The 13617-nt window shown below is 40.4% G+C and overlaps 3 non-coding genes across 3 annotated transcripts; all 3 read left to right on the forward strand.

Annotated features, from left to right (window-relative positions):
• The first annotated feature begins 5586 nt into the window (after nucleotides 1-5586).
• Nucleotides 5587-5705, forward strand: LOC131720774 (5S ribosomal RNA). The gene has a single exon (XR_009319670.1). It is a non-coding gene; the product is annotated as a 5S ribosomal RNA (ribosomal RNA).
• Nucleotides 5706-5805: 100 nt separating this feature from the next.
• On the forward strand, nucleotides 5806-5924 carry LOC131718665 (5S ribosomal RNA). Its single transcript, XR_009317561.1, has one exon. It is a non-coding gene; the product is annotated as a 5S ribosomal RNA (ribosomal RNA).
• Nucleotides 5925-6038: 114 nt separating this feature from the next.
• LOC131713022 (5S ribosomal RNA) lies at nucleotides 6039-6157 on the forward strand. The gene has a single exon (XR_009314909.1). It is a non-coding gene; the product is annotated as a 5S ribosomal RNA (ribosomal RNA).
• The last annotated feature ends 7460 nt before the right edge of the window (nucleotides 6158-13617 follow it).

Here is a 13617-nt window from a genome sequence, read left to right on the forward strand (position 1 = left end):
GAGGGGAGGAGGAGGAACAAAAAACAAACACAGACAAGGAAGCGGAAATAGTGCTGGGTTAAAGTAGAAAAAGAGAGCGAGATAGACAGGAGGGGCAGCCAATAACACATACGTGGAGCAGTGCTGGCCATGCCCTAATAATTGACGTGGCGAGCGCTGCATTGTGCGATTGGCTGGAAATACTAAATGAGGCTGAACTGGGATCAGCTTCCACCCGGAAGAGATCGCGGACGCTACCGGGCAGGATGCCACGGAGGGAAGGTAAGACAGGCTAAAGAAAAGGAAATAGGATAAGAAGAAAAAAGGAGCGCAAAGCGGGAGAGCGCCCTCTACGGCATCCCCCGAATTACGCCTAAAGGCTAACATTTCACTGGTTGCCTACGAGGGCTTGAGAGGAGGCGAAATTGGGAGTGAGATATTAACCCTTTGCGGTCCATTGTCGGACTGGGTCCGACATTGCAATTATTCCTCACAGGTCCTTTGTCGGACTGGGTCCGACATCATTATAGCAACACAATAAACGGATGTTTAGTCGTTTTTTCTCCGGAAAAAGCCGAGAAAACCATTCAATTGCCGAGTGGTAGCGACAGGAGCCGAGACAAGTCGGAAAAAAAAAAAAAAAAAAAAAAAAAGGCGTATTTCATGAATAGTCATACATGGTATCAGGTATCAGATAATGGGCGTCCATAATAAACAAGCTGGCTAAGTGCGTCAGCGCACTGAGACTATCATGGACATTTGCAGAGCTTTTTTCAGATGTTATAGTAATAAAATAATGACTTGGATCGCATTATTGAGGAGTTTGGTGATAAAACGAGTGATCTGGAGATGATCGATCGGTATGTATGACTATTATTATTATTATTATTTATTTCTTACACAGCTGAACGCTATAGCAAACAAAAGGCTGGGGAGGGGCTGGAGATGCCTAGTGTGTGCTTTGTTGATATGCAGGGCCATTTAAACCCGTTTGACTGTGAAAAAAAATACTTTTAAACAGCGCGTATAAAATTAACTGCGCGTGTGAAAATTAATTAGACCTGGCGTGCCTGACGCGCGATTAATAAATGGACCGCAAAGGGTTAAGAATGAGACCAGATGAGAGGATTTCTCCGGTTGCTTAGGAGGCTTGAGAGGGGTGAGACATTTGAGAGTTTAAGAGTGAGACGAGTTTGAAGGATGGCGAGATTGAGGGCTGGAGTTTGGGAATGGTGCTTAGTAACATTGAGGTTAGATACTGATAGCAGGACGAGATAGGGGGGACGAAGAGTTTTCCCTTCTCGTCGGGTCAGGCAGCATCCTCTGGCTGCTGGGCGACGTAGAGAGGGAGACATGAGAAGAGCAAAGGATTAGATATAAACACTTTCCGCCAGGTCAGGCAGCATCCTCCGACTGCTGGGTGACCTAAAAGTGAGAGAGAGAGCAAAGTTTAGACATATAACATACAACAAACTGACTCTCGCTCCCGACGGGTCAGGCAGCATCCTCTGGCTGCTGGGCGTTTAGTGGAGCAAGAGACAGGAAGGGGACGAACAAGACAAAAGGACAGATCCTTCGCAACTCAGTGCAGCATCCTCAGGCAGCTAAGCTGGCAGCTGGGCGGCGTGGAGAGCTTAGGAAAAAGTGTCTCGGGTCCGTTTAGGAGAGAAGAAAACAGAGAAACCCCCCCCCCCTCGGTCGGGGCCCGCTCGGCAGGTGGAGGCACGGCCTACTGCATGAGGGGGCTGAAATGGTCCTGGACCTGAAATAGAAGAGAGGAGATGGGACAGCAAGGTTGAGGCCTGGAAGGCTTAGCGCATAAGCAGCAGAAGAATAGGATGTGGCTGGGGGTCCCCTCAGGCCGGCGAGGAACAGCCGGGCGGCAGTGGTTGAGACGAGAGGCCGACCCGGACAGCCGGGGGAGTGAGACTCACTTCCCCCCAAAAGAGGACCCCCGGCTCCCCGCAAGAACCACACCGTGGGATAGAAAAGAGATCGCAGAGCCGCACACATAAACAAAAGCTAGAAGAAAAGAGAAAAGACAAGAGATGTTAGTAGACAACCTATGCCTATAAGCCGTCCGCACTGTGGAGAGGAAAAACCCCCCTGCAGGGAGGAAACCTCTGGTGGGCCTGGCGGAGAGGGCGCCCCCCACTCCGGGCAAGCTAACAAGTGCTTGGTGAGCTGTGGCGATGTCTGCAGAGGATGATCTAATATAAAAGTTCACAGCTGAAGAGATCCAGCGCCCCATAGACTTAATCAAAGTGTTGATACCTGCTCTAGCCGCGGAGGCAGCTGCTCCGATCCAGAATGAATGGGGGGAAAAATAGTAGAAGAAAGTCCGATCCGTGACGAGAGGGTGCATAAACGGGATGAGAACCAGTGACTCGTAAGTATAGATCTGGAGCTGTCGAAGAGGGGATCTGACAGAAGATACTGAATCCTTGGCTTAATTGGACCGTTTTTGAAGATCTGATGAGGAGGATAAAGTGGTTTCCGGGGATTTGAGAGAGATCTGAGCACTTGAGGCCTAGAGCTGGGAAGTTGGAAATTGATGGAGTTGAGAATTCTGCACAGCGGAGAAATCCAAAGGCGACGGTCAGGCACAGGGTTTCCATGACGATGTCGTTGAATAGGTTGAAGCATCCTTGCCAGAGAGCAGTGATGAGACAAAGGAGAAGGTCAGTAGAGATTGATTAACTTGATGGAGAGGAGGGGAGCAGGCTTTTCTCCATACCTCTGAGCGTTCTCTCTAGAGATCCGCTATCTCTAGAACGGACGAGAGGAGAAAGATTGGAGGCGAAATTGATACTGAATGCCCACTAGGTAGCATCTAAATAGAGGAGGGGGCTAAACATAAAGACAGCCTGAGGTGAGTGATGAAGGCGAGGAGGTGCTGTAGGTTGAAAGAGGTTTGAGATCCGTTTTTTTTTTTTTTAAATTATTTATTTATTTATTTTTTACTCGCAAAAGTGAGTAAATGAAGACCAGACAGTCGAGTAGGAGGAACGGTAGATGGGGCGAGAAAGTTCTCCATGAATCCACGTGGTGATTGAAGGAGGCCGGAGAGAGAGTTATTCAGTTGAATATTGTTTTGCTGAAAGGAGTACGAGACGAGGGTTGGGGTCTGCATTTTTAGTTTTATTTTTATTATAGTTTATTTGAAATCTTCCCAAATAAAAATGTATTAAACACCCATCTTCCCAATAAAAACACATAGAAAGCAGTGATCTGGTAGCTACATAGGGTTCATTTGTCAACTTAATATATTTAACATTATTAAATGTGGTAAAACAATTGTCGTTGGATTGTTTGCACTGCCATCTACAGTCCGGAGGATTAATTACATACAGTACAGCCAATCATCCCGACCTTCCTTTTAGTAAGAACTTGCACTGATAGGAACACAGCCCCCTTTAAGATATTACTTTTCAAGCTTTAACACAATTTATAAGAGGACTGAAATGACTCATAATTACCTTGGCATTTACTGACGACGTCTGACTGCGATGTCCTTTTCAACAGGGCTCTCACGCGTGTATCAAACCCATTGTCTGTCAGGATTCCTATATGTACAACAATCACAAATTAAATCAAATGTGCAGTTTACAATAATGTAATTATTGATGTAGGATTGTAATGGAAAACGTTGTTGTTAGCAAGGAGTGTGCAGAGCTGAAAAACCAAGTCGACAGTCGTCTTAAGTTAGCTACCACAAAATGCTCGTGCTATGAATTTAATTAAAAAATAGAGTTAGCTTTTGCAACAGAACTGCAGACAATACTAATAACTTAAAATGAGTGCAACATTAAATATCTAGAAATGCTAAATACAGTTTATACTACCTTCTTTTAATTCGTTCTTCAGCTGATCATACTGATCATTGTAGTCTGCCATATTCCACTGGGAAAAAAAAAGATATGTAATTACTAATTCGCTAAAAACGTAACGTGGAAGCCAATGGAAACCCATTTCCAGCACAAATAAAAAAATAAATACATTTTAAAATTACATTATGTTCGACATACTATCTCATTATTTTGAATTAGTATCACATTATTTTGATTTACTATCTCCTTATTTTGACTTCACTATCTCATAAGCATACATAATTAAGATTATTAGAAAAATTAAATAAAACACAAACATGTATTCATATATGCCAACTGAGAAAATCCTAGATGGCTGCGAGAAAAAAATAGTACATTTTATTTAAAATATATATATATTTTTGTACAGTTAAATCTATTTTTGTATTCAAAGGCTTGCTTAATTTATAGCAAGATTGGTCATTATTAGCAACGCATCTTAGGTTTTAGTTGATTAAATTCATAAACCCACCCTAATATATACAATGTTAGAAATAAAACATTTTCAAAGTTCAAACTACTCCTTTTACGATAAAATGTAATTATAATAATAAGATTATGAAGAAAGAGTTATTGGTGTATGTTTTCACTTAAAAGATACGGTTCTGGTTTTCCATCGTCTGATTTTCAACAATGCAAAACACCAGCAACCTATATTATAAAAGTAATTAAAAAATGTGAAAAAAATATACGTAGTTTCTTTAACGTATTTTCAAATTAACGTACAACACATTGAACTGCACTAACTCACGCTGTCCTATTAAGGTACGTTTGTGTACGTATATTAATATAGGCCTATTTAATTTGTGTATTTTTTATTTATTTTTTTTAAATTGTTCTAGTACTCACCGGTCTCTCGAGCAAGTAAAACTGCACTGCTAAACTTCTGTCCAGCTATTCCAGTAACCGTAAAAAGGGGGAGGGGATAGTATGGCTTAAAGTGGTCTGACGATTGACTCAAGGAGGGGTGACGATTGACTCGAGGAGGGGTGACGATTGACTCGAGGAGGTCTGACGATTGACTCGAGGAGGGGTGACGATTGACTCGAGGAGGGGTGACGATTGACTCGAGGAGGGGTGACGATTGACTCGAGGAGGGGTGACGATTGACTCGAGGAGGTCTGACGATTGACTCGAGGAGGGTTGACGATTGACTCGAGGAGGTCTGACGATTAACTCGAGGAGGGGTGACGATTGACTCGAGGAGGTCTGATGATTGACTCTAGGAGGGGTGAGGATTGACACGAGGAGGTCTGATGATTGACTCGAGGAGGGGTGACGATTGACTCGAGGAGGGGTGACAATTGACTCGAGGAGGTCTGACGATTGACTCGAGGAGGGTTGACGATTGACTCGAGGAGGTCTGACGATTAACTCGAGGAGGGGTGACGATTGACTCGAGGAGGTCTGATGATTGACTCGAGGAGGGGTGAGGATTGACACGAGGAGGTCTGACGATTGACTCGAGGAGGGGTGACGATTGACTCGAGGAGGGGTGACGATTGACTCGAGGAGGTCTGACGATTGACTCGAGGAGGGTTGACGATTGACTTGAGGAGGGGTAAGGTCTGAGGATGTCCTAAAATGGACACCGTACACCTGGAAATATCAGGTGCTGCAGGCATTACATTTTTTAAATTACATTTTACAATTGAAATGTGTGGAGGACAAAAGGAAATTTTGGAGGAATCACCCCCAGCTCACTAAACATAAAAGTCATGAAAGCAGAACTGCAACCGCCTGCGGCCATACCACCTTGAATAAGCCTGATCTCGTCTGATCTCAGAAGCTAAGCAATGTTGGGCTTGGTTAGTACTTGGATGGGAGACCACCTGGGAATATCAAGTGCTGCAGGCATTACATTTTACAATTGAAATGTGTGGAGGACAAAAGGAAATTTTGGAGGAATCACCCCCAGCTCACTAAACATAAAAGTCATGAAAGCTGAAATGCGATCGCCTGCGGCCACACCACTTTGAATAAGCCTGATCTCATCTGATCTCAGAAGCTAAGCAATGTTGGGCTTGGTTAGTACTTGGATGGGAGACCACCTGGGAATATCAAGTGCTGCAGGCATTACATTTTTGTAATTACATTTTACATTTGAAATGTGTGGAGGACAAAAGGAAATTTTGGAGGAATCACCCCCAGCTCACTAAACATAAAAGTCATGAAAGCAGAAATGCGATTGACTGCGGCCACACCACCTTGAATAAGCCTGATCTCGTCTGCTCTCAGAAGCTAAGCAATGTTGGGCTTGGTTAGTACTTGGATGGGAGACCACCTGGGAATATCAAGTGCTGCAGGCATTACATTTTACAATTGAAATGTGTGGAGGACAAAAGGAAATTATGGAGGAATCACCCCCAGCTCACTAAACATAAAAGTCATGAAAGCAGAACTGTAATTGACTGCGGACACACCACCTTGAATAAGCCTGATCTCGACAAAAGGAAATTTTGGAGGAATCACCCTGATGTAACTTAAAAAAGAGGATGATGAGTAAGTAGATTCAAGAAAATGCACAGAGTCCTTTTCTTCACTCAGTTGTTAGGTTTATTGAAATATGCAGGGAGTCTGTTCCCAGGTACAGGACAAACAAAATACTCTTACAATCGTTGCATGACATTAAATACCCTTCTGCATAGGTGTCTCTCTCCTCCTCTTTCTCTGACACTTAACCAATAGAAAAGGTACAACTCATTATCCCGTTACCATATATTTCATTTAGTGTGAGTGTGTGTGTGTGTGTGAGTGTGTGTGTAGTCTAGTGTGACGACCTCTGAACTCAGTGCATTCCTCAGACCCCTGGTGCCACAAGGGTCCATACATCTGGTTTTTGTCATCTTCTTGAGACCCTTTGATTCCAGTGGCATTATCTCTTTGGATCTCTCTGAAGTCTTAGAGCCTGGTCTCTTCTGGTCCCCTTGAAAACTAGCTTTATGACCCCCTCATAAACCAGCTGTATTTTCTAAGCAAAAACCTGTTTAACTAGTTTTATACCCCAGTGGACTCCCCGAAGGGCAAGCTTCTTTCATGTCAGGGCTGGAGGTCAAAGGACTTGTTTGTACAGCCGTGTGCTGCTGGCCAGCCATTTGCTTTGACACAAAAGAATATTTTTCAGTTGTCATAACATCTCTACCATATTGCAGCTTTCATCTATCACAGCAGCGCTTGCATTTTTGGAACTAACAGTTTTTTCTATCCAATGTTAAATCACTTTTCAGAAAAATAACATGAATACAGCCGTCATTCCTCATGCGTAGCAAACTGCTATTCAATACTTGTTCCATGTTTTCCAACATACCCCACTTTTAAAATATAAGATGGAGGGGGGTGACCTGCTACAACCAAGTTGCTTACGTGATCCCGAGCCCTCAGATGTCCTCTTCGCTGGTTCTGAGTAGTCACATCAAGTACCGTGTTTGTATAATATATTATAGTGAAGTATGTTCCTCTCATTCTAAGTCTCTCCATTATGTGTAGGTATCTACCTTGCCTTTGCTGTTTCTCCATGTAAGTATGTCATGAGCAAAAAACAAACAAAAAAAAACAAACAAACATACGTAAAAATAATACAAAAAATGAAAAATAAACATAGAAAAATACAGTAAATACAGTTTATCACTGTACACAGGTGTTATTTCTTATTCATGGTGGCTCCCAGTAAGTTTACAGTTTCCCGTCTGCCAATGGTCCTTTCTAACTGTCGGTGTTGTTTTTTCCACCAAAAACACTGAATGCTATTCCACAAAATCAATACTATTACTATTAACAGTATTATTAAAACAACATAATCCCCAAAAGTGTGCCCTAAGGCCTGCCCTAACCATCCATATCGTTTCAATACGGTGGCTTTTAATTGTGCCAAATCAACTTCGACCTTAGCTTTGACCAGCTTCTGTTCCGCTCGTTGTAGGGCTATTTTAACCAATTTGTGCACTTGAGAAAAAATGACCGAATATGATAGGTATGTGTCATCCCACCAAGCGATAATTTGGAACTCCTCTGCTTCAGGTTCAGGTATATATATATATATATATATATATATATATATATATATATATATATATATATATATATATATATCTATCCAATCTGAACTGCATGTGTTGGAGCAAAACAAAATCCTGGAGAAGTCTGACAAGTTAAATCACCATACTTAAAATTGGTATGGTTACTCAACACACACCCTTGATATTTCCCAACCTGCACTGCTTTTTTCCACCCCTCTAGTGGATGTACCTCTAATTCTGTGCTTATATTTCTATTAATTCTGGTGATTGCAGGACACCGGCAAACTACATGACTATTTGTTTCATAACAGCATACTTCATGCACCACACCACTCCAGTTCCCTCGTTGAACTTTCCATGTAGTCTTTTCCCAAACTATCACTGTCTCATTGTGTAGTACTCTTATCGGTCTAATCTTCAAACTATCTTTATACTGGTTATTAGGATCCATGTATGGTATTGAGAGATAGAACCCTATGTGACCAGGTGGTTCCTTGCCATTCTTCTTTGGCCACACTAAACTAGCTCCCAGGAGGTCAGTCTGATCAGGGTAGATCATTGCCATCCTCAACCTGAGTTCCTCCTGTGCATGTCTAGGTACCACTCTTAGCCTAATGTCCATTATTTCTTCCTTCATTGTTTTTACAAGGTCACCCGCAAATATTCTACAATATATTGCTTTGGTCAAATTGCGCAGGGCTCCCTCTGTTCCATCTATTAGCTCATATATAGCTGTACCCTGGAGTCTAATCCCTTGATTTACATACATCTGTCCATTCCCCAATCTTTCTATTCCTTCTCTCACAGTACTTGCTATCCAAGTTTGCCCTTTTGACATTTGATAAATATCCCAGCTGTTTGCAACAGAATTTCCTGCACCAAACCAGCCTGCTATTTCATCAAAAAGTCCCCTCTTCCTACGTTTCTCATTACCTTCACACATTCTTATTACCTTCACACATTCTCATTACCTTCACACATTCTCATTACCTTCATACATTCTCATTACCTTCACACATTCTCATTACCTTCACACATTCTCATTACCTTCACACATTCTTATTACCTTCATACATTCTCATTACCTTCACACATTCTTATTACCTTCACACATTCTCATTACCTTCACACATTCTCATTACCTTCACACATTCTTATTACCTTCATACATTCTCATTACCTTCACACATTCTTATTACCTTCACACATTCTCATTACCTTCACACATTCTCATTACCTTCATACATTCTCATTACCTTCACACATTCTCATTACCTTCACACATTCTCATTACCTTCACACATTCTCATTACCTTCACACATTCTCATTACCTTCACACATTCTCATTACCTTCACACATTCTCATTACCTTCATACATTCTCATTACCTTCACACATTCTCATTACCTTCACACATTCTCATTACCTTCACACATTCTCATTACCTTCACACATTCTCATTACCTTCACACATTCTCATTACCTTCACACATTCTCATTACCTTCATACATTCTCATTACCTTCACACATTCTCATTACCTTCATACATTCGTTTGGCTATTCGCTCTTTGTAATCTTTTATTGTTCTACTTATTTCTCTTTGAAGCCAATTCTGGATATTGGTGTATTGCTTGCAATGCTGTTCAAATATAACAGTTAGATTTGTGAAATTATACATTACATACGATAATACTATATTCACATTATCCAAAACAGTTTTTTGTTCTGGTCCAAGAATGATACCTTCCCGAGGTAGGGGGTGCAAAAGGGGACATACTTTCGTAGTGATTTTACCTCGATAGTACGGTTTACTGCCCTGTTTCTAGAAATTGGATCACCCCGCATGGAACAAGTGTAAATTACTGACGTACTCAATTCCTTACAGCAATCTATGCCTCCCAATTTCACCCACCCGTCCTGCTCTTTAGCTATACGGTGCAGTGTTGGTTTAACTCTGTAAGCTCATAATCCCATCTTCTATTCGAAACTGCAGTACTCTCAGAATAAACTCTATGTTCCAGCTGTGGATCCCCATCCTCTCGATCAGAACCACACTACTAACTTTAATCATTGCATCTCTGACAGCCTAAGCCATCTTTCCACCATGGTAACTGTTTCTCACAATCTGTGCTGACGATTTCTATCCAAGTTCCTACTGTCATCACATCGGTTACTTTGCCCCTATATACATCTCTGAACATATTCTGCAGTGCATCCATCATGGTCTGTGCCAGTTGGTCACACTTTCTCAATTATTTTGTATTACCTAAAAATGCTTTAATTACGCTCATAGCTTGTTGTAATTAATTTATAATTAACAATTATTCATGTTGCTCTAACACATTTAGGTGCATCATTATTTTTAACCCGTATGTTAAATTACATCTTTCTAGAATCCAATATTCTAGACCATCTCAATCTTATGATGCACTTAAGACTGATTAAAACCTAAAACTATAACTTCAAAAATGATCACTATGCATTGAACAAATACTAAAATAGTGCCTCATTTTAGACATATTCAACACTACAGCATATCATTCAAAGTTCACATGATTTCCACAATTAATGTCTAATATAGGTAACCATATTTTTCAGTAGAACAGCTGTTTTCAATTGGTATTTCCATTCAACATAGGATGTCCCATTACCTTACAAGTACATATTAATATAGTATTATGTTCCTAATAACACTCCAAATAATCCATTGCAAGCCACCAACCATTTTACCTCCCTAACATGGATGGCAGATACAATGTCTTAACAATGTCACTCTTAAGTGTCATGAACAACACAAACTCCATACTCCCAGTGCCTCTAGAGGTCAATGGTACAACCTTTGTAGTTTTTGTTATTTTACTGAATGTGATTAGTAATAAATTACACGAGACCTTTCCATCTCTGCACTCCAGGATCGCTGACATATTACCTTTAGTATCTTTAAACTAAGACAAATCTTTTCACCAATCATACATCTATACCCCAAGTTTATAATACGTAGTTTCATTATCAGGTATGTTAACTGAAATTAACAGTCCCCATTACATCCCCCAAAATGTCACTTTAACGTCATCATAAATATTTCTTCTTTTGATATGCAGACCGGAATGGTTCCCCATATGTAAGAATGTCTCTGTGGTTTCAGATACTTCCTCATGACCGTCTCTCAGCAACTTACACTCTTGTTCCAGATATATGGTAGAGCTTAATTACTACATATCATGGACAAGCATTGTAAAGTTCTGCAGGTTAATATGTACAGTTACTGTTTGCATATCCAAATTGTTCCACAAGTGTACTGGAACTTTCTGCACAAACTCTTCTGAAATGGTCCTCTCAGTTCCGATGAACAGCATTGTGCTTCCATTCCACATAAACGCCATCAATAATATCTCGGGACCTGTGGAGAACAAGTGCCGTATTTATTCTTTTGATTAATATCTGATTTAATTTCAAAATTCAAAAAGGGTTAATTCTTGAATAGTCTCTTTTTCATCTGCATTGATAATGTTATTGCAATTCTAAGAATCGCCAATGTCTGTTAATTCTATCTTGTATTTTTCTCAGAGCCTATGTCCACCCCATATTGTGAACATAATATAACATATCAGTTCCAGCATGAACCTGTAGGAGAAGAGAAAAGCCTTAGACCTGTGTCTGTACTCTGAAAGTAACTACAAATCTCTATCTACTTCATTGCTCACAATTACTACTCTAACCTAACTGCATCAGTGCCCTTAGGAATTTCCGTTCTCCAGCAGGCTTGCTTATTAGTGAAACTAGTTTTCAAGCCAGTTTTCACTCCCTCATTTTTGTATTGCCAATTTCAAATTGGTTTCTCCCAGTTTGTCCATTATCTCATATGGACCTCCCCAATCAGCCTTCCAACCCCCCACTTTTTTTTTTTTTTAATTTTTTTTTTTAATTTGAATGGAGACCCTGAGTGGGGTTGGAATCAGTGCCTGTTTTAATGCCTCAAACAAGGCATGTGACCTTTAATCCTATTGCAGTATGTCTTGCTTGCCTGGGTTACCATTCAGGTGTTCATAGAGGGTGACAGCTAGTTCGCTGTATCCTTCCATGAAGTCCTGACAGAATCCAAATATGCCCAAAAAGAATCTAAGGGCAGATTTTTTATCAACTTTTTATTTTCAACTTTTTATTTCCTGGGTCAGATGTGTGTCCTCCAGCTTCCACCTGTACTCCTAAGAAACAAACAGATTATTTCATTAATGCAGCTTTCTTTAGATTTAATTTGAGAGCAGCGTGCTCCATGAGATCCAAGACTTCCTCCAGCAACAGATAGTGTTTCTCCGCAGTTCCCGTTGCAACAGTATGTCGTCCACATACTGTATGATATTACCTAGTTGAGAACAGTCCTGTAAGATGTTAGTCATACATTGATCTCTCCCTTCTTGGCAAGACGTCCAGAGCACATATAACAATAACAGTTGAAAAGAAAGTTTACAAAGAAATGTATTCAAACGTTAATGTTTCTCAATAACGCATACAGAAATAAAAGTACTGCCTATTTTTGCAATTAATAACAGCATCCTTTTTAGCAGATCAAAATAAATCAGGATCTATTATAGAAATAATCCAGTGAGAAAAAGAAAATGTGTGTGCACATCAACCTGACCTTCATGAGCACCTGTTTATGATGCTTCCTTTTTAGAATGTGGTCCACAAGCTCTACCAACCCAGAGCTCTTTGGGTGGCAGAGGACGTGGAATCACTGTACTTCGCCAACCAGGGCGCAGGTTGCTTCATGCTTAAGCCAGCGAATTTGTTCTTTATTTAATTAATTTACACGGGCGTTTCCCCATGGTCAATCCTACCAAGTGCATTTGTATTACTGTGAGTGCATAATTACTTTTGCTACTGCGACTGTCTGTTCTGTATTAGACAGTGAGAAGTTGACTATTTTGCATCACAATATTGCCATTAGCTCAGCGTCCTGTGCTGAACTTCCACAAGAGAGTATTAATACCCTATATTCACAGACAAACACACAAACATTAACCAACAGACTGTCTATCATACCAGTATCACAATCTATCAATCCTGCAGTCCTATACTGCACCATCAATAATCTCATGTCACTCACGATTTATTCATGTTTCAGTTATCACATTAATCTAATTATCATCACCTCTCCTGCAAGAAGCTCCGTAAAATACTAATTGTAACCAACATAAACAAAACACATCGTAAACATGTGTGCAAACATCCCATTTCACATCACTCGCGTAGCTCTGAGTGACACTGCTTTTGTCTCCTGCATCACTGCATTCTGATGCCTTAGCAGAAGTTGAAATCCCTGTAGATCACTCTGATATCGATTGTGACCTCTTTTTCCCCATTTGAATTGTATTTTATGCTCTCTAACAATTCAACTTTTTTTTTCCCTTCTACTCGTGTATGGTAGTGTGCTTTAGCAACATCAGAATAAACCCAGTTAATACTGATAACATCAGTGCTTTATTAAACTACGTGTTTTCCATTCAAAGAGAATGCAATCTCCCTGTTTAATTCAACATGAACTAAACAATCATTAATAAACAGACCCCTTAAAAATAAAACATCGTTTTAACTCTGCACTTTTTTTAGCTACACCAATAATACAAACTCTACCACTCATGTGATCTTGGTTTCAAATATGTATTCATAGGTGATTCATAAAATTCACCTGTGTCTTAAACATAAAATTCACTCTCAAACAAACACTTAACATTCATTCATGAAAATATT

This window comes from Acipenser ruthenus, chromosome 44, assembly GCF_902713425.1.
Source record: "Acipenser ruthenus chromosome 44, fAciRut3.2 maternal haplotype, whole genome shotgun sequence".
NCBI lineage: Eukaryota > Metazoa > Chordata > Actinopteri > Acipenseriformes > Acipenseridae > Acipenser > Acipenser ruthenus.